Source organism: Bos indicus, chromosome 10, assembly GCF_029378745.1.
Source record: "Bos indicus isolate NIAB-ARS_2022 breed Sahiwal x Tharparkar chromosome 10, NIAB-ARS_B.indTharparkar_mat_pri_1.0, whole genome shotgun sequence".
NCBI classification, from domain to species: domain Eukaryota; kingdom Metazoa; phylum Chordata; class Mammalia; order Artiodactyla; family Bovidae; genus Bos; species Bos indicus.
Genome location: NC_091769.1, coordinates 26333910 through 26358637, shown reverse-complemented (window position 1 = coordinate 26358637; position 24728 = coordinate 26333910). Strand labels below are relative to the sequence as shown.

The window sequence follows — 24728 nt, the reverse complement described above, 5'->3', positions numbered from 1 at the left end:
CAGATGGACAAATTTATTGCTTGCCTTCAATAGTCCAGTCATCTCCACCTACTAAAATGAACCAATGACTCCTCAAAGGCTTAAGGAAGAGGAGATGCCTGGATTCAAATCTGAGTGCAGTAGGTGCCAAACCATGCCCAATGCACCCTTTGGGAACCAAAAGTGTTGCATATTGGGCAGGAAAGGCACTGCCCTCTAGGGTCAGAAAGTGAGAGTGTTCCTTAAAGAGCTCAAATTCTGATTGTGAACCCATCCTAGGACACTATGTGCTAGGTAGGGTCAGAGTACTCTTCCTTGGGTGACTCAAGCCTTGGAATTAAATCACTTGCCTGAGCTGATGGGGCTTCCCTGGTGGCACAGATGGTAAACTGAGGAGCAATTGCCTCCCTCGATGATTCTCTTCCAGCTTAACCCATCTTCTTTACTGGCCTGACTTTACCATCCTTGCCTGGAAGGGAAGGAAAGAGAAAGGGTGAGTGAGGGAGTGGGTGCTGTTTAAGTGAGGAGAGCAGCAGATAAATAGAGATCATCCTGTAGGGAACAGTAGGGATCCCAGAGGCAGTCAGTAGCAGAAACTGCACAGGGACATTCTGCAACTGCCCGAAGTTTGCTGGCTTAGCAGCAAATGATGAGACCATCTGACTTCACTCCCTGCTCCCCTCGCTGGGGCAGCCCGTTGTGGGGCACGTGCACTTTCAAGGTAATTTCAAGGTTCTCCACCTCTCTTCTCTCAACTTGAAAAAGCCTCAGCTTAAATGCTTTCCCTTTGGCAAGTCCTTATCCGGTCCTGTAGTGAGGACGTGGGTCGTGAACATTCACGATCAAGAAACAAAACCTTGGCAGCGGTGGGATTCGAACCCACGCCTCCAGAGAGACTGGAGCCTAAATCCAGCGCCTTAGACCGCTCGGCCACGCTACCCTACCCACATCAGGTATCCCCCTACACTCGCTAGTTACACCTTTCTGCCTTTTTTTTTCCCCCCAGCGTTGTCCTCTACTCTGTGACCCCAAATCTTGATTCTAGATATCACCAGAGGACACTAAGAAAGTTCTCTGCTCTACTAGAACTCGAACCTGTATCCACCCAACCCAAATAGCTTTTCTCACTCGAGGAAGTAAAAGGGAAATAACTTCAAAGCCAAGTATCGCTCCGGAAGCGCAGCTCTTAGAGTGTGGACTGAAACAGCTTCCCGAAGGTGGGTCACATGAGCTTCTGCTTTGCGTCCAGTAAGCGCTCAAAAACTATTTGTTGATTGGACAAAAAGTGATTAGTATCCGTATCATTTGGGGATACTGGCGCTGGAGGAGTAAGTGAGCAAAGCTGCCTTTCCCTGTCAGCTCCGCGTGCCTGGACTTCAATTTTTTGCTAAATTTTGAGTTCGATACTTTTCGATTCTGAAGCTAGGAGAGCAGTATTGAGTCTCCAGGAGGCATGGATAGGGCCTGCGTTAAAGGATTAAAATAAACAAACAAAAAACAAAACGAAACAAACCCATAGTTCCCTTTGCTCTTAGTGGCCGAGAGCCCAAAAAGCCGACGCCAATCAATGCCCGCTGCCTAGTGTCAGCCCAAGCAGAATCTTCCCAACTCAGCCTGTTGCAAGAGAAGGCTGTCTTTTAGGTGGGATCGGTTCCCGCTTCCAGGGAGCCTTCAGTCCCTTTCTTTGGAACATATATTTCTGCGTCTCCCAGAGAGGTCCTGTCTCCCCTGCGCAGTTGTAGCCATGCAGCGGTTATTACCACTGGCGACTGCGGAAGGAGAAGCCAGAGAAGCCCTTCTCCAAGGACTGAGGCAGGATTCTGAGCCCAGGCTGGTACTCTGCGTGCTCCCGCACCTCATCCTACCCGGAACCCCGAGCCTGCAGGCCTACGGAGAGGAGCCTGAGAACCGAGTCGGAAAGAGAGAAAATTAGCATTACACTGTCACTCCTCTTGACACACAGAAGAGTAGCCACACACATCAGTTTTCCAAACGTTTGAGCATCTGTTTAGAGTCCACACACTTGAGTCTCCGTGTTCCCTATGCGGAAAGGAACTCTTGCTTTTTCCTCACAACAAATTGGAAATAACAGAACGGCCAGATGCTGCTATCTCTTTCGCTAGTGTGTGGCTGTAGCAGAATTATTTCACAATTACTGCCTAGACTTGGAGGTGGTGGTGGGGTCGGGGAATAGGTGACAGCAAAAGGCTGGGTGGTGGGATTGGGGGATGTTTGGACCGATTTTCTGCCTTCTAAGAAAGTAGAAATTGTGGCTCCTTGATGACATCGGATCACACCCTCCATTTAATAACATTAAATAAGCTATTTGGGGAGCACATTTCCACCAAGAGCTTTAAATGGGGAGGTTATATATGTTCATGTTCTGTGCCTCCCTCTCTCTTGCAAATATACAGTCTATGTTAGGGAAGAAGCACCCAGACCTGGCTCACTTCCTTAAGAACAGACACTTGTCACTGTCTCTTAATTTCCCCCAAGAGAAAAGAAAATTAATCCTATGGTAGTGTTGGGGGTTCCCTGGACATATAAAGGGGATTTTCCCAGAGCCTCCTGTAAAATTCTGTGGTCTTTGTTGTAGGTGGAATTTTGTCCCTCCAAAAGGTTATATAGAAGTCCTAATCCCCAGTGCCCCAATATGTGACCTTATTTGGAAACAAGATATTTACAGAAGTAACCAAGTTAAAATGAAGTTATTAGTGTGGGCATTAATCCAATATGGCTGGTGTCCTTATACGAAGGGGAAATTTGGGCATAGAGACAGAGATCTCTTCTTGAAATCCCATAAGTTTTAACGTAAAAGTGAAGGGAGCAGGGATTGGAGGAAGACTGCTAACTCAGATCCTCTGTGGGATCTCTGTCAATGAACCACAATGCATTTTCAAGGGTTAAAGAGGTAGGCATATTGGGGCCAGAGCTCCCTGCTGCTGTGGAGAGAGACATCACTGGAGAGGGGCATCTCGAGCACTGACTCTCAAATGTAGCAGGCATCACAGTCACCTGAGGGCTTATTAAAAAGATAAATTGTTGGACTCAGCTCTTGGAATTTCTGATTTAGAAGACCAAGAGCCCAAGAATTTATATTTCTAACAGGTTTTTAGGTGATGCAAATGCTACTGATCCAGGGACCATGCTTTGAGAACCATTGATTGCAGCAGAGATCAGTTTTGTAGAATTTTTGAATTCCAGCAGAAATGAGGAAGGTGAACTAAAGGAGTTAAAGATCTGCAGATGTCTTGAAAACAGTGTGCAGGGAAGAGATGGTGCTCAATGTGGTGGCAGTGGGGGAAAAATGAGAAGCCTTAGATATAAAGATCTGTAGATGTCTCTAAAGCAATGTGCAGGGAAGAGGTGTGTGCTCAGTGTGGTGGCAGTGGGGGAAAAAAATGAGAAGCCTTAGATATAAAGATCTGTAGATGTCTCAAAAGCAATGTGCGGGGAAGAGATGTGTGCTCAGTGTGGTGGCAGTGGGGGAAAAAATGAGAAGCCTTAGATATAAAGATATGTAGATGTCTTGAAAGCAATGTGCAGGGAAGAAATATGTGCTCAGTATGGTGGCGGGGGGGCGGGGGGGGATTGAGAAGTCTTAGATATAAATGAGAGGGAAAAGCAGAAAACCTTGGCAAAATAGTAAAGACAACTGTTAAGGACAAGGAAAAGGTCTTTCCAATACTAAGGAACAGTACCGACCACTTTATGACCTGTAAGACATGAATAGACTGTGAACCCAAGGATGCCCAGGACTAGAAACACTGGAGATCTCAGATGAACTACACAAAAATGAAATCAGATTGTGCTATCTTCTGAGGTCTCTGGCCAAGTGTATTTGTTTTGCTGGGCATGACAGGTGAGTACACAGGCAAAACTAGGAGAAATGGGCCACATGGACAGCTCTTCACATGTTCAAATTAATCAAATGAGATCATCCTGGAAACTCAATACCAGGGATCTTTCTCATCTGTGGAAGAACCTCCGAGATTTGAAATCTAGAAAGTCTGAAGTCCATGAACAATGAACCTGCAAGATCTTGGTCCAAGAGCAGGGAATCTCAACTACCTTGATCTTCTAAGTCCAAATGTATTTTTTATTACGTCAGTTTTACAGGCTTCAACAAGGTGGCGTGCACACCCTTGTCAGTGGTGTGCAAAATACCTGTGTTCTGCTTTGAATCATGGAGACCTAAGAATGTCTTCCAGGACACGAATCCTACAGTCCTCCATTCTGTCAGCAGAGTGACTGAAGTTTGTGTGGACTGAAAAAATGTACAACGTGGGAGTTGTGAGTTAAGTTTTATCTAGGGAGACTATAGCTCAGCAAAGTGTCTCAGATAGCTCTGAGGAACTATCTGCTCTGAAGAGGGAGGGAAGTGTGAGGTGTGTAGAGTCTCTCAGTTGTGTCTGACTCTTTGTGATCCCATGGACTATAACCCGCCAGTCTTCTCTGCCCATGGGGTTCTCCAGGCAAGAATACTGGAGTGGGTTGCCATTCCCTTCACCAGGGGATAGGGGAAGTCAGTATTCTCTATGATTTGAGTGAAGGGGGATATGCTCAGTCAAGCACACATTTTGGCAGAGGCCTACTGCTAATCACAAGGAGAAAATGTTTCTGTTAATGATTTTAGTGCTTTTCCAAATGTGAGAAGATCCAAGAATTTGAGCTCATAAAATCTTCTCCTGAAAATAACTACCTGAATACCCTGTTCTGCCAGTTTTTCCTAGAGCACAGAGTGCCTCATTCCTGTTCTCCACCCTGAGCTCCTTTCAGGATGTGTTGAAGGTCAGTGACTGCAGCAGCTAGTGACTTAATCCTTGTAGAGGCAGAAGGCAAATGGCAATTTTTAGTTGACATATGCATAGTAAACTTTATTCAAAATTTCTTTTTTAGGACTCTATCCAGTCACCTCTCAATACCACATATTGGTTACTGTGCTCATAAAATCTTCAATGATCTCACTGAATATTTTGTCCACTTGTTTAACTCTTACTGAGAGAGATTTGTTCAAATATCCAGTCATGATTGTGTGTTTCTCTATTTCTATTCCTTCTCTCAGTTCTGTCCACTTTTGTTTCTTACCTCTGAAGATGTGTTATTAGATACATAGAAATTCAAGATTATTGTGGGAGAGCTTAAACAGAATTTATTTTTAGGGAAGTTTTAAGTCCACAGCAAAAGTGAGTAAAAAGTACATAGAGTTCCCATATACCTCCTGCCCCTACATGCACAGCCTTCTCCACCATCAACATTCTACACTAGGGTGGTGTAGGATGGTACATTTGTTACAAGCAATGAATCACACTGATACATCATTGTCACCCCCAGCCATGGTTTACATTTGGGGTCACTCTATTTTTTTAATTTTTTATTTTGTATTGGGTATAGTAGATTAGCAATGTTGTGATGGTTTCAGGTGAACAGTGACGGGACTCAGCCATACACATTTGCATGGAGCCTTTCTCCCCCAAACTCTACATTAGGGATCACTCTTGGTGTTATAAATTCTATGGTTTCTGACAGATGTATGGCATATATCCACCATATCAAATAGAACAGTTTCACTGCCCTAAAAGTCTTCTGTCCTCTGACTATTCATCCCTCTCTCCCCACAACCCTTAGCAACCAATGATCATTTTGTTGTGTCCATAGTTTTGCCTTTTTCTCAGAACGTCATGTAGTTGGAATCATATAATATGTAGCCTTTCAGATGGGCTTCTTTCACTTGCTGCTGCTGCTGCTGCTAAGTCTCTTCAGTCGTGTCCAACTCTGTGTGACCCCAGAGACGGCAGCCCACCAGGCTCCACCACCCTGGGATTCTCCAGGCAAGAACACTGGAGTGGGTTGCCACTGCCTTCTCCAGTGCATGAAAGTGAAACAGAAGTCGCTCAGTCGTGTGCGACTCTTCGCTACCCCATGGACTGCAGCCTACCAGGCTCCTCCGTCCATGGGATTTTCCAGGCAAGAGTACTGGAGTGGGTTGCCGTGGCCTTCTTTCACTTAGTAAAATGCATTTGAGTGTTTTGTCTTAGCTCAGGCTGCCATACAACATACCATAGATTGGGTGACTTGAACAACAGAATTTTATTTACTCACAGTTATGGAGGCTAGAAGTCTAGAGTGCTAGGATGGTTGGATTCTGATGCAAGCTATCTTCCTGGCTTGCAGTCAAGCATTTTGTCCTCACATGGTACAGAGTGAGAAAGAAAGTTAGCTTTTTGGCATCTCTTCTAAGAAGGGCACTAATCCCAGCATGAGGGTTCCATCTTCATGATGTCATCTAACCCTATGTACCCCCAAAAGACCCATCTCCAGATACCATTACACTGGAGGTTAGTGTTTCAACATGAATTTGGGGGAAACATAGGCATTCAGTTCATAATATTTCTGCCAGGTCTTTTCATGACTTGATATCTCATGCCTATAGGTCTTAGTGCTAAATAATAGTTCATTGTATGAATATACCAAAAGGTACCAAAAGGAATGTTGTGCTTTGTATAGAATTGACCCTTTAATAATAAAATATTCCTCAATATCTCATATAGTATTTCTCACCGTAAAGAATCTGTTTTCTGATACTGAGGTAGCTAACATCAACTTTTAAAAAAAATTTTCATAGTATGTCTTTTCCATTTTTTACTTTTAACATATCTATATGATGGAAATAATTTTCATATATTGAGGTATAGGCACATTATTCTAGCTTATACACAATTTGGCTTGAACTTTATGCTAACTAGAACAGTCTATCTTATGACCTGTCAAACATGGGTTGTACATCTGCTTTAACCATTAAAGAAAAGAATAGACTTTTAAGTCAAAATGGGGTAACTGTGGTTTAGGCACTCAAAATGGAGCTGGGTGGCCATTGTGGATATGATTTCAGGCATGTTCCTGAATCTAAGAATTTGAATTTTATTGTTGTTGTTGTTCGCTTGTTTTAACTGTATGGGACTCAAAGACTACACCAGCTGTTCTCAAAATAGCATCTGCTAGCAGCAATCAGCCCGTAATGGAAGAATTGCAAACATGTCCTTGTAGGTGGATTGGTAAATATTTACTACACATGATACTGGGAGTGAATGTTCTCCCTTAACACAGAGACACACACACTCATTGGTGTTAGTTACACATTTTGTCTACATTATATGAATATTTGTATACTATGTGTAATCATTTAGAAATATTTTTTGACATCTAATGTAGAAAGTAATAAAATAGTATGATTCTAACTCTACAATAGTCCTTCCTAAGATATTAATAGCATGAATAAAATTAATTTATTAAAATTAAACTCATAGAATTTTACTTTTTTGTGAAATATGACTTTCATAGTTCACTGATTTTAAGAAGAAATTAGTTGACAAAAAAACTGACAGTTTCAGAGTTCTAAGAGTTACAAGTTTTTCAAATTACAAAAATTTCAAGTAATACTTGGTTTAAAATTACAGGGAGCAGTAAGAGGATTTTGGGGAATATGGATTTTCAATGATTTTTTCACACTGTAACTGATTCTTTTAATTTTTCCTTAGTGAGCTAATTTCAGAATTTGGATTGAAACTAAATACTGAATTTATTTTAGCAACTTTAAAGTTTTATTTTAGAATGTATCATATATTCTATCAGAATTGTGAATTAGGAAGATTGATTAATTGGGGATTTGAGATAAGATTCCTGGAAATTGAGAAAACCCCAGAAGTGTAATCTAGATTACCGTCCATCTTGCTGTCCTGTACTCAAACTCAACAGTCAAGGTAAAATATTGTAGATTGGAAAGTATTGATTTTCATAGTTTTTGCTTTGATTGTCATAAAATTTATAGAATGACCAAGCTTGTCATCAGCTTCTAGCAGCTGACCTCACAAGTATCAGATCAGATTCAGATCAGTCACTTAGTTGTGTCCGACTCTTTGCGACCCCATGAATCGCAGCACGCCAGGCCTCCCTGTCCATCACCAACTCCCAGAGTTCACTCAGACTCACGTCCATTGAGCCAGTGATGCCATCCAGCCATCTCATCCTCATAGGTGAAGAAAAAGATACATGGAATTCACTATCCATTTTATTTTATTCTTGTTTTAGGTGGTGATACTTCTTTACATCAAAACATTGATTTAAAATAAAATAACTTTCAGTGTTTTAAACTAATTTAAGTATGCTAATATCTCTGATTAGCCATTTTGGAATCTTTTTTCAAGTGAAATATTTCTAAGGTGATTTAACCTCCTTGTGTATATTTGACTTGAGTTACACTTTTCAGCATTTACTCTGGTTTGTCCCCAAACCACCTCCATTTAGAATGATTTGATCAAGTAGTCAAATCAGTGTTATAAAAATAAGTCTTCACTGAATTCTTGCTAAAATTACAAAACTTTCAAAAGTGTAGTCTGTCTACTGTAGTTTCATTTATCAGACTTTATGATGATTTTGAGATTTAGTTTTTAATATCATCTAGCAACCTAGGAAATAAGTACATATGGTTGCTTATACCTTTTTTTTTTTCAAGTTTTCAGAGTGTTTTATTTCTACCCTTAATAACAGACATAAACATTTTGCTCTGAATTATGGTTAACTCATGATACAGAGTTTCTCAAGTTTTTTTTTTTTTTTTTTCTTTTTCTGCAGCTAGCTTCTGACCACACCTTCTATACCGTAACATATGTACACTTCATAATAACTTATTTAACTTTGGAACCCAGTAGTTTAACAGTCAAGTGTAGCATTCAACTTCTTATAATTAAACATTTAATTGGTTTGTAACATTTAAAGCATAGTTTGCCAATTTAAAGCTTTTATGACTTAATAAGTGTAATGGTAAACTTATGTGAAAATGGATTCAGAGTTTTCTTTTGGAGTATGTTGAAATATCAAGATTATGTTTATTGGCTTTAAATTGATTTCTGGAAAATTAAAGATCTTAAAGTTTAGAGACATAATACTAGTTGGAATATGTGCTTTGCATCCTTTTGAACAAAAGATCTATTAAAACATGGTCTGAGGTTTAGAGGAGAGAGAAACATTGGAAGGCTTCTATTTAATGTTAAGGAACTTGTCTCACTTTGAGAGATGGGGCCAATTACTAGTAGTCATTTAGGAAGGGTCAGGCCTGTGTCTGTATGGCTGTGTTTTTAATCTCTGTAGAATGACCTTCACTTCAAAATAGGTTGTAAATGAAAAGTGCATTTGTATGCAAAACATGAAAAACCTTTTCTTGGAAAACTTGTCAAAGTTTTCAATGACAAACTTGGTTATGTCATTAGGTATAACTGAATTTGTTATATAAGAAAAAAGCCAGGTGTATAGATTTTGTTTGATAAGTAGTACATACCTGAGAAGTAGGTTTGATAAATTTGTGATATTCTGAAGGATTTCAAAGCACTTTTGAAAGCTTGAGAGTAATGTTACTGATTCTTAAGTATAATGGCATTTTCTTGATGTAGGTATGTATAAGTGTACTCCTAACCTTGAAAAGGCATGGTTAATAGATATTCTTATGAGTAGGAGAATCTAAGAGTGTTCATATAACTCATACATGCTTAAACTTGTCTTGGCAAAGAGTTTTTCCTTCTTCAGATTAAAACAGTACTTGAGTTAACAAACTGGCGTTATCTGTTGAACACAGGTGGCCCTTCTTGGTCTCTTACAAAGAGGAAATAAACTCAAAGCGACTCTAAAAAGATAGAATGTAAGGGAGATAAAATTTAGATATGAGGAGCTTCCTGTTACTTTTGCTTACTTTAGGTTACCAACCCAGTGAGAAGTAAAAAAATCGGTAGAACTTAATAGTATTTAGTCTGTAGGCTGCCCTGCTCCTGTGTGTGTGCTCAGTGCTCAATGTTGTCTGACTATGCGACCCCGTGGACTGCAGCCTGCCAGACTGCACTGTCCATGGAGGTTTCCAGGCAAGAATAATGGAGTGGGTTGCCATTTTCTACTTTCCAGGCAGGAGGCCCAACAAAATAGACAAAATCCTTGCCCGCAGAGATCTTATGTTCTGATAACAAACTCTTCCTTAGTTTACAACTGTGCTCCCTTCATGGTTTTCTTGAATTATGAGTGGGATTTGGCATGTGTAATGTTTTCTACACTTTGCTTAGAAGCTGTGATTAGAGCTTTACTATTTTTAATAAGAGAGAAGGAAGAGGAGGTTTTCTATAACTGGACAAAAACTGGAATATGAAAAGAGGAGTAGGAAGAGGGAAATAGTGTTATACCTAAGATTAAAATGTGAGCCAAAGATAAAAAAAAAAAGAGAGAGAGAGATTCCTATATTAGGCATGTGAGAAGCTGGGGAAAACACCATTTACTGTCCAATCTTGGATAGAGGAGTTCTTGGACAGGGGAATGGGAGAAAAGATGGAATAGTGGGAGAAGGGTAAACAGGGCTTTTAACAAGTCTGGTTTAAGTAACTTGGGATGTTCCTATAAAATATATGTTATTTGTGTTTGGAAAAGATCCTTTTCCTTTTCTTTTGTGAACATAGTTGAAAGATTAGTGGTTGGCCAGTAGTGTTTGACAGAGAAGGCAATGGCACCCCACTCCAGTACTCTTGTCTGGAAAATCCCATGGACAGAGGAGCCTGGTAGGCTGCAGTCCATGGGGTCTCTGAGGGTCGGACACGACTGAGCGACTTCACTTTCACTTTTCACTTTGATGCATTGGAGAAGGAAATGGCAACCCACTCCAGTGTTCTTGCCTGGAGAATCCCAGGGACGGGGGAGCCTGCTGGGCTGCCGTCTATGGGGTCGCACAGAGTCGGACATGACTGAGGTGACTTAGCAGTAGCAGCAGCAATCCTTGTTTAACAAACACCTTTATTTCTTGCCAGATCCAATCCTAAACCTTGACAAACAACTTACATAACTTTGAAGTTTTTGCCTATGTAAGCTTCTCCCATTTGTAAGCCACTGCAACACAGTTCAAGAGCTTATTGAATCTGTGTCTCCTGGGTTATAGTCTTTGGTTTGGCACAGATCAAACTCTTTTCTATTTCTGTTGTTTATTGATTATTTCTGTTAACACATGTATTTACATTTAAAATGTTTTCTATAAATAGCGTAGAGTTAGATCTAATTTTACTAAATCTAGCAATTTTTGATTTTAAGAACAGTGTTTATTTCACTTATGTTAAATGTAATTTATGAAATAGAGGAGATTAAGTCTCCTGATTGCTATTTTCTTTCTATTATTCCCATCAATACTTTTTAAAAATAACTATTGAGATATGATTTATATACCTAAATTCATCCTTGTACGTGTACAATTCAATGACTATTTTAGTAAATTTATCAAGTTGTACAACCACCATTATAATCAAAGTTTAAAACATTTGTATTATCCTACAATAAGACCCCTCTTTATCTTTTCTTTGTATCTTATTCCTTGTTAACCAAGAATTCTAGGAACAGAGACCTGATTGAGACCAAAAAAAAAAAAAGCTTTTTTGAGGGTTTGTTAAGAGAGCAGCCCAGAAGGCACAAATTCAAGGAAACACTTGAATTGTGTTCCATTGGATTACAAAATGAGGAAAGCTTACAAAGGCAAAAAAACAGGTTACATAAGTTGTTTGTCAAGGATTAGAAGAAGTAAGGGTGCTTATTTCATAAGGATTGATTGGGGTTTGAAATGATAACGCAGTTGTGAAATGGGTGGGAACACTTTGAAACTACAAGCTTGTAGCAAGAACTTGCTATCAAATGTTGTTTTGAAATTGACTAGTGATGTCCTTGAGTTTGATACAGGTCAGAAAGTTCAAGCTCTCACCTCTTTAGTTTATTCTTAAGTATTTTGTTGTTGTTATTGCTGTTGTGAATGGGATTGTTTTCTTAATTTCCTATTTGCATAGTTATTGTGTACAGAAATGCAACTGATTTTTGCATGTTGACTTTATATCCTGAAACTATACTGAGTTCACTTATTAGTTCTAACAGGTTTTTTTGGTTGTTGCTCAGTAGTTTGGATTTTTTGCATATATAACCATGTCATCTCTATACAGAGATGATTTTACTTCTTTCCAATTTGGATGCTTTTTATTTCTTTTTCTTTTCTAATTGCTCTGACTAGGACTTCCTGTACTGTGTTAAATAGAAGTGGTGAGAGTGGGCATTCTTGCCTCGTATCAGATCTCTGAGGGAAAGATTTCAGGTTTCCCCCATTAATTATGGTTTGTTAGCTGTGGAATTTTCATATATGACCTTTGTTGTGTCGAGATAAGTCCTTTCTATACCTATTTTAGTAAGAGTATTTTTTTTTATCATGAATGGATGTTGAATTTTGGCAAATGCTTTTTTTGCATCTAGAGATGGTCATGGAGAAGGGAATGGTGACCCACTCCAATTACTGCCTAGAAAATTTCATGAACAGAGCAGCCTGGAGGGCTACAGTCTATAGTGTCCTAAAGAGTTGGACTGGAGGAGGAAATGGCAACCCACTCCAGTATTCTTGCCTGGAGAATCCCATGGACAGAGGAGCCTGGTAGGCTACAGTCTATGGGGTTGCAAGAGTCAGACAGCGACTAAGCATAGCACAGAGGTGGTCATGTGGCTTTCTTCTTTTCCTGTTAATATAGTTTATCACGTTGATTGATTCACACATGTTGAATCATCTCTGCATCCCAGAGATAAATCCTACCTGGTCATTGTGATGATCCTTTTAATATACTGTTAAATTCAATTTGCTAGCATTTTGCATTGATAGTGGCCTGTAATTTTCCTTTCTTGTACTATCTTTGTCTGTTGTTGGTATCTGCATGATACTGGCTCCATAAAATGAGATTGAAAGTGTTCCTTGTTTTCCTAACGTATGTATTCAACCCTGCTGCTGCTGCAGCTAAGTTACTTGAGTCGTGTCCGACTCTGTGCGACCCCATAGACGGCAGCCCACCAGGCTCCTCCATCCATGGGGTTTTCCAGGCAAGAGTACTAGAGTGGGGTGCCATTGCCTTCTCTGGTATTCAACCCTACTAGGGCAAATTTCCTTTGAGAAATGCCTGACTTTCCTTCACAATCCTAATGTGTGATGCCAAACCCTCAGGAAGACGTACTTTCCACTGAACAAATGTGTAGGAAACAAAGGTTGCCCTGTTAGGCAAATAAGTTTTTTAGGTGGGGCTTCTCTCACTGAAAAGTGTATCTGCTTGAGGGTCTGAAATTATGAATTAGACTGAGAAAGGAGGTCAGACATTTTTCAAAGGAAATCTGCCCCAGTAGGGCTAAATGTACATGCCACATTAAACGGATTTCACCCTTTTTGTTATAAACATTATCTTATATATTCTCAGTCTCAATAGGTAACCATATGTTTATTTTTAGGTAACTTCTTCTCTTTTCTGTAAAGATACTCTGTGTGTGTTGGGTGGGTGGGGCATTCATCTCTGTTAGTGTTAGGTACACCATTTAGTGACCATATAAAATGAGAACTGGCCCCTGAATTCAGACTAGTGTCCTGGAGTTTAAATTAGATAAGAGCTAGAAGTCTCTTAGAGATTTCCAGTGCTTGTTTTACCAATAATTTCAGGAAGAGGAAACTAAAAGAATCTATTGGGTTCCAGATTTCTGGGGGCAATAATATCCTTTACTCCCTGAACATATCTGTGTAGTAGTTTGCCCTCCATTTCAAGTATTTATTAATACCACTGTGTGCTGGTCACTTTGTTAGGTATTTTGGAAACCCATACAACCTTCCCCTCAAGGAGCTGAGAATACAGTGCATAAAACTGCTTGTTGTTGTTGTTCAGTCGTTAAGTCTTGTCTGACTCTTTGCGACCCCACGAACTACAACACACCAGGCTTCCCTGTCCTTCACTCTCTCCCTGAGTTTGCACAAACCCATATCCATTGAGTCAGTGTTGCCATACAACCATCTCATCCTCTGTTGCCCCCTTCTCCTCCTGCTCTCAATCTTTCCCAGCATCAAGGTCTTTTCCAATGAGTGGTCAAAATATTGGAGCTTCAGCTTCAGCACCAGCCCTTCCAATGAATATTCAGGGTTCATTTCTTTAGGATTGACTGGTTTGATTTCCTTGTAGTCCAAAGGACTCTTAAGAGTCTTCTCTAGCACCAGTTTGAAAGCATCATTTCTTTGGTGATCAGCCTTCTTTATGGTCCAACTCTCACATCCATACATGACTACTGGAAAAACCATAGCTTTCACTGTACAGACCTTTGTTGGCAAAGTATGTCTCTGCTTTTTAATACACTGTCTAAGTTTGTCATAGCTTTTCTTAAAGCAAATGTCTTTTAATTTCATGGCTGCAGTCACCATCCACATTGATTTTGGAGACCAAGAAAATGAAATCTGACACTGTTTCCACATTTTCCCCATCTATTTGCCATGAAGTAATAGGATCAGATGCTATGACCTTCATTTTTTGAATGTTGAGTTTTAAGCCAGCCTTTTCATTCTCCTTTTTCACATTCATCAAGGCTCTTTACTTCCTCTTCGCTTTCTGCCATTAGGGTGGTGTCATCTGCATATCTGAGGTTATTGATATTTCTCCCGACAATCTTGATTCCAGCTTGTGCTTCTTCCAGCCCAGCGTTTCTCCCCATGTACTCTGCATATAAGTTAAATAAACAGGATGACAATATACAGCCTTGACATACTCCTTTCCCAGTTTGGAACCAGTCTGTTGTTCCATGTCCAGTTCTAACAGTTGCCTCTTGACTTGTGTACAGGTTTTTCAGAAGGCAGATCAGGTGGTCTGGTATTCTCATATCATTAAGAATATTCCACATTTTGTTGTGATCCACACAGTCAAAGGCTATAGAGTAGTCAATGAAGCAGAAGTACATGGTTTTTTTTTGGGGGGGGGGATTCCCCTGCTTTTTCTGTGATACAGCTTATGTTAGCAATTTGATTTCTGGTTCCTCTGCCTTTTCTAAATCCAGCTTGTACGTCTGAAAGTTCTCGGTTCACATACTGCTGATAGTGTACTAAAACTGCTAATGGTATGCTAACACACTGAATTCTAAAAACAAGATAAAGTACTTTATAATTAAGTGTAATAGAATCTCCTTCCCTTTTTCTTTTCCATCTCTTTCAGTTCTTTCTTTGTATCTTTTGTAGCATTTCCAAAAGGTGGACATAGACATAGATAGGAAAACAGAATTTAGAAGTAACTCTGGAAGATTAAAAAAATAAAAGGGTGCATTCTTTCAACAATATATCATATAAGATGAAGAAATTCGGGAAAGACAGAACAGTCTGATAATTTCATAACTGATTGAGTGTAGTTGAATGAGTAATGGCACTCTGGATGCTTACTTCTGGGTGCTAGGGAACACCTCCATTACATGTGTCCTGTTCAAAATCCTGAGAGAGAGAGTGAAGAAGAAGGAATAGCAAAGATGAAAAAGGTTCATAGGTTTCAGAGGGGAAACGAGAGGAAATCTACTTGGTAAAAAAGCAAAGATACTGTGAATTAGAACATTGAGATCATCTTTCCAGGATAAGTAGTGTTTGACAGGTATGGAGAAATGGAAAATCATTCTAGTTGAAGAAATAATTAACAAATGATCACAACTGGAAAAGGTGTGAGTTATATTTGGGGAATTATAAGTAGACCAAGCTGACTGGAGCAGAGATCTGTATATGTGGCCAACATATAACTGCCATTTGATAAATATTGATCCAAATATTAGAAGATAAAAGTTATAATGTAGAAACATGTATTAATACCTTCAGTGTTATTTGGTCCAACTAAGTCGCTTCAGTCGTATCCAGCTCTGCGCGACCCCATAGACAGCAGCCCACCAGGTTCCATCCCTGGGATTCTCCAGGCAAGAACACTGGAGTGGGTTGCCATTTCCTTCTCCAGTGCATGAAAGTGAAAAGTGAAAGTGAAGTCACTCAGTCGTGACCGACTCTTAGTGACCCCATGGACTGCAGCCTACCTGGCTCCTCCGTCCATGGGATTTTCCTGGCAAGAGTACTGGAGTGGGGTGCCATTGCCTTCTCCGTCAGTGTTATTTTAAGTTGAAAATAATTTTTCCTTAAATAGAAGGGAGAATTGCTGTAAAAATTCAGGGAAGTCTCATAGATTCTAAGAGGGAATACAGTGAGGCCTCTGGAGTGAGTCATAACTAGGGACTTGGAAGGTACACAAGGCTTCCTTTTTTACTATCACTGCTCTCTTTTTTGTGCTTTCTCTCCCTTAGGCCCTTTCTAGAGTAATGCATTCTCTGCTTCTCAGTCCATGTGGTAGAATATGATTGATGTTATAGCTCCTACCACTCTAATCTCCTTTCTGGTAATTGTGGGCTAATTAAATTGGACCAACCTCCTTGAGGAAAAATGATAAAAATATTGGATAAGATTTTACCAAATCTTTGTAAAAGCATCAAAGTACTAATATGATAACAAGAAACAAATAGGCCAGAATCTAAGGAAAAGATGAAATCTGAGAGGTAAGGAAAGCATTAATCTTTGTAGCTCTTAAGACATTTGCTGCTGCTGCTAAGTCACTTCAGTTGTGTCCGATTCTGTGGGACCCCATAGACGGCAGCCCACCAGGCTCCCCCGTTCCTGGGATTCTCCAGGCAAGAATACTGGAGTGGCTTGCCATTTCCTTCTCCAATGCATGAAAGTGAAAAGTGAGAGTGAAGTTGCTCAGTCATGTCCGACTCTTAGCGACCCCCTGGACTGCAGCCTACCAGGCTCCTCTGTCCACGGGATTTTCCAGGCAAGAGTACTAGAGTGGGGTGCCATTGCCTTCTCCAAAGACATTTGCTAATTACTGCAAAATTGGGTTATAGTTTTGGCAGTACCTTTGGGTGGGAGAAAAAGGAAGGGCAGATGCCAAGGTTCAGCACCCACCAAAAGTAGAAATTCTAAGATATTCTTCCAAATATTAAGTTGGGACCCCAGAGAGTTATGCCCACAAGATAAGAACGAATAAGAAGTTAACCTTTCACTTACAGTTATTGTTGTGGAGCTCAGCAGAAATCAGCTGAGCTTAGAAAGGGAAAATAAAAAGAAGAGCTTTCAACTTTTACTGCGAAGCTAGGACTACAGGTATTCTTTTTCTCTGATTTGCAGTTTGGCCTTACATCATCTTGGAGGCCGAAGGAATGTCTGACCATGAACTCTTTTTAGAGTCCTTTTGGGCTGATAATGGTTCAGTTACATATGAGAAACAAAAGCCATGTAATTTTTTTTGTTCCAGGAAGAAACTTTCATCTTGACCTCAAAAATTCACTGCTTATAATTTTGCAAAGATATTGAGCAGTATACATTCAAAGATGAACAGTTACACAGGAAACAATTCGACATGAGTAAGAATCAACTAAAGCAACAGATAGCATAATACAGATTATTATAGATATTAAAACAATATAATTGCTATGTTTAAAGAGACTTTTAAAAAGCTGGCAGGTATCTGCAAATAATATGAAATTATAGAATTTGGCTTAGTTGTTTTGAAAAAGAAGCAAAACGTCTAAAATTGAAAATTACAATTTATAATTACGGTTGACTCAGTGGGTAGATTTAACAGCTGGTTAAATACAGCAGTAGTTGATTATGAGTATGGAGACAAAAAGACAATAAATATGAAAGAGAGGTTAAGAGATGAAGGACAGGGTGTGAAGGTCTAATATATAATTCGTTTCATGAATGGAGAAAGAAAAGTAGAGAAAAAAAAAAAAAAAACTTAAAAAGATAATGGATGAGAATTTTCCAGATGGAAGAAAGGCAATGATCTATAGATTTAAGAAATCCCAAACCCAAGAACCTGACACCTTCATCACTGGACATATACGGGATTTCCCTGTGGAATTATTAACTCCTGGATTAGAGGAGTAAAGAAGATTATTTACACCTCTAAACTGAAATCTTCTCTGGATGCATCTGATTGGTGGAGCTAGGTCACATCCTCATTCTCAGCTGCCAGGTGGGAAAGCAAGTTTTCTAGGACAATCTTACTAATAATATTGAAATTACAAAAAAGTAAGGAAAATGTTTTTAAAATGTTGAATGAAAAAAAAAAATGTTGGACACACTCATATGACAAAGGCCTGCTGCTGCTGCTAAGTCACTTCAGTCGTGTCCGACTCTGTACGACCCCATAGACGGCAACCCACCAGGCTCCCCCGTCCCTGGGATTCTCCAGGCAAGAACACTGGAATGGGTTGCCATTTCCTTCTCCAATGTAGGAAAGTGAAAAGTGAAAGTGAAGTCGCTCAGTCGTGTCCGACCCTCAGAGATCCCATGGACTGCAGCCTACCAGGCTCCTCTGTCCATGGGATTTTCCAGGCAAGAGTACTGGAGTGGGGTGCCATTGCCTTCTCCAGACAAAGGCCTGAAACGGGGCTATTCAGAAAGCTTATTTTCAGGTGTTTGCTGTTTTCTCTTTGTACTCTTTTCCTTCAAGAGCACATAATTCTTACAGGCTCTGACTCAATGAATGACCTCTGTAATTTGATCTAGCCTTGACTTAATCTACAGAACTCCAGACACAAGAGTACCCTAGCTGTCATAAATTCCTATATCCTCCATCTACACTTCAAATCCAGCCTGCCTAAATTTTAACATTTCTTCACCCCTCTGCCTTCTCCAGATACCCATCTCTCCTTTAGATTTTCTTTTTTCAGTATCATTTTGTTTCTTCAAAGTATGATATTTGAGAATCACCCTTCTTTCCTCTTTATTGTCTCTTATTTCTTCATTCATATCTAGCTTCAGCAGACTCTCCCTTTCCTGTATCTCTCTCATTTATTCCTTCCTTTCCAATCCCATAACTATTATTCTCCTACATTTCATGTTTGACAATATGTACCATGGCCAGTCTCTGGTGTTCCCTTGACTTTGGTTTCTCTCTCTCCCCTTCAAACCAATGTTCATATTCATACCTTGTGAATTTCCCTGTTCAATTTTTAAAGGGGTATAACTTCATTCCAGAATTTTCTAAGTCTCCTGCTAACCTATTTTATGATACCTCACTTCCACAAGGGCTGGCATCTGCCCCAGCCAGTGTTCTGCCTTGGCACTTTAAATGCCAAGGTCTTTCTCTCCAACTTTGCTCATAATTTTTTTCTCTACCAAGGATCACTCTGTCTCCAAACTTGTGTAAGTCTTAACTTGCCCTTAAAGTGCAGTTCAAGTTCCATCCCCTCCTGAAGGCCTGCCTCTGTGATGGCTCACTCTGCAGGTCTGTGAACCTTAGCACTGTTACCACTCTCTCACACTTGACACAGCTACTTCTCATTGTTCTCTTTCATGAAAGCTAACATTCTTTTATACCATAAGACTATCCACTGGCTTCAAAGTAAAGACCAAATCTAGATGTCTCATTTCGCCTAGCACAGAACTGGAGTTCAGTGTTTATCCAATAAAGGGATGAATGAACTAATGAATGCCTATTCTGGCACTAAGACTTGAGCTGTGGAGAAATCGCTAATGTAATGACCTTGGGGCAGGCGGTTGCCCCTTGGTGCACGTCCTAAGTCAAACAGAAAACCAAATGTGGATGTCGAAATTTAATCTGAGAGATCTGTGGTCAACAATTTCCTCTATGTAGAATTTCCCCTTCTTGATTTTCACAATCTGCAGAGGGTGGAGGGTAGAAAACTTTCACTACATTAGACTATGTTGGATTGGGCAAATTTCTACATTCTTAATCTAGTGGTAGTTCCTGTCACTGACCCCATATTGCGCTGTCCCCAGCAAGAGACTACAGAGTTCCAATAGTGACCTAAATAAAATCCCTTATGATTATACAGTGGAAGTGACAAATAGATTCAAGGGATTAGATCTTATAGACACAGTTCCTGAAGAACTATGGACAGAGGTTTGTAACATTGTACCGGGGGCGGTGATCAAAATCATCCCCAAGAAAAAGAAAAGCAAAAAGGCAAAATGGCTGTCTGAGGAGGCCTTACATATAGCTGAGAAAAGAAGAGAAGTGAAAGGCAAAGGTGAAAAGGAAAGATATATCTATCTGAATGCAAATTTCCAAAGAATAGTAAGGAGAGATAAGAAAGCCTTCCTAGGTGAAAATGCAAAGAAATAGAGAGAAACAATAGAATGGGAAAGACTAGAGATCTCTTCAAGAAAATTAGAGATACCAAGAGAACATTTCATGCAAAGATGGGCACAAAAAAGGACAGAAGTGGTGTGGACCTAACAGAAGCAGAAGAGATTAAGAAGAAGTGGCAAGAATACAGATAAGAACTATACAAAAAAGATCTTCATGACCCAGATAACCACGATGGTGTGATCACTCATCTAGAGCCAGACATCCCGGAGTGGGAAGTTAAGTGGGCCTTTAGGAAGCATCACTACAAACAAAGCTAGTGGAGGGGATGGAATTTCAGCTGAGCTATTTCAAATCCTAGAATATGATGCTGTTAAAGTGCTGTATCCAATATGTCAGCAAATTTGGAAAAGTCAGCAGTGGCCACAGGACAAGAAAAGGTCAGTTTACATTCCAGTACCAAAGAAGGGCAACGCCAAAGAATGTTCAAACTACTGCACAGTTGCACTCATTTTACATGCTAGTAAGGTAATGCTCAAAATCCTTCAAGCTAGGCTTCAACTGAGAACTTTCAGATGTACCAGCTGAATTTAGAAAAGGCAGAGGAACCAGAGATCAAATTGCCAACATTCATTGAATCATAGAAAAAACAAAAGAATTCCAGAAAAATATCTATTTCTGCTCCTTTGACTACGCTAAAGCCTTTGACTGTGTGGATCACAACAAACTGTGGAAAATTCTTAAAAGAGATGGGGATCTTACCTGCCTCCTGAGAAACCTGTATGCAGGTCAAGAAGCAACAGTTAGAACTATACATGGAACAAGGGACTGTTTCCAAATTGGGAAAAGAGTATGTCAAGAGTATGTATATTGTCACCCTGCTTATTTAACTTCTATGCAGAGTACATCACGCGAAATGCCGGACTGGCTAAAGCACAAGCTGGAATCAAGATTTCCAGGAGAAATAACAACCTCAGATATGCAGATGACACCACCCTAATTGCAGAAAGTGAAGAGGAAGTAAAGAGCACTTGATGAAGGTGAAAAAGGAGAGTGAAAAAGCTGGCTTAAAACTCAACATTCTGAAAACTAAGATTATGGCATCTGGTCCCATCACTTCATGGCAAATAAGTGGGGAGACAATGGAAACAGTGAGAGACTATTTTCTTGGGCTCCAAAATCACCATGGACGGTGACTGCAGCCATGAAATTAAAAGACTCTTGATCCTTGGAAGAAAAGCTCTGACAAACCTAGACAGCGTATTAAAAAGCAGAGAGATCACTTTGCTGGCAAAGGAACAGATAGGCAAAGTATGGTTTTTCCAGTATTCATGCAAGAGTGTGAGAGTTGGATCATAAGGAAGGCTGAGCACTGAAGAATTGATGCTTTCGAACTCTTGAGAGTCCCTTGGACTCTAAGGAGATCAAATCAGTCAATCCTGAATCAACCTGAATATTCATTGGAAGGACTGATGCTGAAGTTGAAGCTCCAATACTTTGGCCACCAGATACAAAGAGCCAATTCACTGGAAAAGACCCTGATGCTGGGAAAGATTGAGGGCAGGAGGAGAAGGGGAGAGATGGTTGGATGGCATCACCGACTCAAAGGACATGAGTTTGGGTGAACTCAGGGAGATAATGGACAGGAAAGCCTGGCCTACTGCAGTCCATGGGGTTGCAAAGAATCGGACACGACTGAGCGGCTGAGCAACAACAGATTGAAACGACGTCCACGTTTTTTTGCCCAGTACACACAGGCACCTTAATAAAGGTCCAGCATAAAAGCTGTTTTAGAGAGCAAGGGATGTCGCTCACTTGCAAGGCCCTATAGCTCAGGGGTTAGAGCACTGGTCTTGTAAACCAGGGGTCGCGAGTTCAAATCTCGCTGGGGCCTACTGGGCAATTCTTTGACTCTTTTTAAAATCTACTTCACCAGCTACCCGCCTCTCTCGCGTAACTTCAACTCCAGCGGAAATTCCGCTAATTATAATTTCCCGCCAGTTTCCAGATGTCCCAAATAAACACCCGAGCAGAACACTTACTTTTAGGTTCCAGTAGTAGGGGGTACGGAGAAGGCAATTGCACCCCACTCCTGTACTTTTGCCTGGAAAATCACATGGACCGAGGAGCCTGGTAGGCTGCAGTCTATGGGGTCGCTAGAGTCCGACCCGACTGAGCGACTTCACTTTCACTTTTCACTTTCATGCATTGGAGAGGGAAATGGCAACCCACTCCAGTGTTCTTGCCTGGAGAATCCCAGGGACGGTGGAGCCTGGTGGGCTGCCGTCTTTGGGGTCGCACAGAGTCGGACACGACTGAAACGGCTTAGCAGCAGCAGCAGCAGCAGTAGGGGGCACGGGCTGCTTTGCCGCCCTGATTGTGGCAGTCTGTTACAAACTGCGGCAAGTGCTGCCAGGCTCCGAGGACGCCCTGGCTTTGCGGGACCACAGCAAGAGCGGTGGGGGCGGCCCGTGCCGCGGCGGGACACAAGGGCGGTTGAGGATCGAACCCTTTCAGCCGCTCTGAGCAGGTCTGGAGTCCAGAACCAAGTCCTCTCCCCAGCGTCCGCTGTCCCGATTAAGCGTTTGGGAGAATATAGGCTGTCCGACAAGGTTCCATGTTTCAGTGGGTTTTCGAACACTTCAATATCTCAGCGGGAAAATTAGGGTCGAGACTCGTGTCACTAAATTTATTATTGACTCAAAGAATCTGTGGCTACCTCTTTGAAAACCTTAAAATAGTTTCTCCAAGAGTCAATTCTCATAGTAACATTGGGCTTAGCTATGTGTTATACGTCACAGCCTCTACCTCTGCTAGTCTGTGGACGTGTAAACGGAAGGGAGAAGCATCTCGCTTGTGCAAACGCTCCTGGATTATGGAGGCGAGCATGGGAATTGAGGAAAAGGGAGGCCCAGGCCGGAGCTCTAAGGCCCGCCCTTCTTGGCTCGCAGTTGCGCGACCAGAATTGTGTGTTACACTACCTCAGCCCTTAGTTTTCCAATGCCCGGGTGTCTGCTCCCACTTTAGACACACACCATCAGGCCAGGAGGCCCGGGGCAGCGCGCTAAGTGAAGACAACAGGCCAGGAGATCGCCACGGCTTGGGGCGGCCTCGAGATTCACAGGCTCTAGGTACGGCAGTGAAATGCTCACAGGTTAGGCCTGCTTGAAAGCCCCTCTCTGAAGCAGGAGAATCCAGCTCTAGAGGGGTTGTCCGTAGAAGTGTGGATGAAGGACTTTCTCCTAAACTGGTCGGCTACGTGGAATTTACACACTGGCAACTAGTAGGCTATTGTGCCAGAACCTCTGTTTATCAATGTTCTCAATACAAAATTCTAAGTACTCAATGTTCGTGCTTCCTTCGATAGCTCAGCTGGTAGAGCGGAGGACTGTAGTAATTCCAAGCGTGGACATCCTTAGGTCGCTGGTTCGATTCCGGCTCGAAGGAAGAAACGAGTATTTTGGGGGTTGCAACTAGTTGGTGAGCCCTTTCTCTCAATTTCGTGAGCCCTCGCTCTCAATTTCTCCCTACGTTGTAAGTGTTCTAGGGTATTTTTCTACAGACCTTACCCCGTTCCAAAGATGGTTTTGTTATCTTGAAAACGGTCCTGTTGGGCACGGTTTTCAGAAGAGGGGAAGTGAGCACCAACTCTTCCAACCATCTGAAGAACTTCTGAGTTTGATGGTCTAACTGAATTTAGGTTGCCGCCTGAGGTTCAAAAGTTGAAGATCCAACACCACTCGTTGGTACTGAATATATATTATATTCTGCGGTCCTTAGAGCTCTAATTTGTGGGACAACCCCCTGAGACCGTCATTCACTCTACACGCACAAATCCATTCCGTGAGGAGATCCTTTTAATTTAGTCAGCTGTTAACAGATTTTTAGTTCCAACAACAACCGAAAAAAATTTTTTTGAGCTGGAGCAGGAAGGAGGAATAGGCTTTGACGTAAATTGGGATGTGACTGGGAAAGAGAATTTCAAACTGTGGAAACAACTTAAGCAAAGGTGGGGAAATGGAACATTTGATTCCCATTCAAGGAAACTTCGGGAGTCTGATCTTTACGAACACGCCCCAGACTGGTTCACCTCCAATAGATCAAAATACTGGCTACCCGTATTTTGATGCCCGTCATTCCTGCCCCTAGGATTTTACACTCTCGCGAAGTAGTAGCAGCCGGACAGCTACACATCCTGGGCATCTGTCCTGGTGTTCAGGACCCTACAGTCTTGCTATCGACCCCGGCTCGGGCCCTCGGGTTGCAACTCGGTTCTCTCCAGGTTCCCTCCAGTCTGGAACTCAAAGAGACTCCTCAGGGAGGGGCTTGTTGGAGCTCAAACACGGGGACTAACGTCTTGAAAAGCTGCCTCTCCTCACCCCATCTGGCGTCTGGAGGGGTCCAGGACGCGGATGGAGGAGGATAAGTGAGGGCAGAGTCAGACATGATACTTCATAAAGAACAGCTAAGCAAAATCAAAGGTAAACTTCTACACAGAAACTAGAAGTTCAGAGTAATCAGGCAGCCAATTGCTGGCGGAGAAGTAAGATTCAGAGACAATCTCTGCGCGTTACTTTTACTGTGGCTCGTTGGTCTAGGGGTATGATTCTCGCTTTGGGTGCGAGAGGTCCCGGGTTCAAATCCCGGACGAGCCCAATTCCTTTTTTCCTCTTCTCCACCCCAACTTTGCTATTGCTGAAAAAAGCTCTGTTCTGTGCAAATTTTCCCGCGTTCCGAACTATTTTACAAAAGATGTACACTGATCGAACA

The 24728-nt window shown here is 41.3% G+C and overlaps 1 long non-coding RNA gene and 4 other non-coding genes across 9 annotated transcripts in view; 3 read left to right on the top strand and 2 right to left on the bottom strand.

The window, feature by feature from the left end:
- Window positions 1-24728, bottom strand: part of LOC109564869 (uncharacterized) — a 40198-nt gene that overhangs the window by 12860 nt on the left and 2610 nt on the right. The window contains exons 1-2 of one of the 5 annotated variants that reach the window (XR_011568778.1): window positions 22001-22429; window positions 330-448 (exon numbers count right to left, since the gene is read on the bottom strand). This is a non-coding gene — a long non-coding RNA (uncharacterized lncRNA). Of the gene's footprint in view, window positions 1-329; window positions 449-1107; window positions 2037-22000; window positions 22430-24728 lie in introns of those variants that run through there. The other 4 variants (XR_011568779.1, XR_011568780.1, XR_002181554.2 and 1 more) reach the window with 4 other exon arrangements.
- Window positions 838-919, bottom strand: TRNAL-UAG (transfer RNA leucine (anticodon UAG)). The gene has a single exon. It is a non-coding gene; the product is annotated as a tRNA-Leu (tRNA).
- Window positions 21780-21852, top strand: TRNAT-UGU (transfer RNA threonine (anticodon UGU)). The gene has a single exon. It is a non-coding gene; the product is annotated as a tRNA-Thr (tRNA).
- On the top strand, window positions 23316-23405 carry TRNAY-GUA (transfer RNA tyrosine (anticodon GUA)). Its single transcript is given in 2 exon segments — window positions 23316-23352; window positions 23370-23405. It is a non-coding gene; the product is annotated as a tRNA-Tyr (tRNA).
- Window positions 24542-24613, top strand: TRNAP-UGG (transfer RNA proline (anticodon UGG)). The gene has a single exon. It is a non-coding gene; the product is annotated as a tRNA-Pro (tRNA).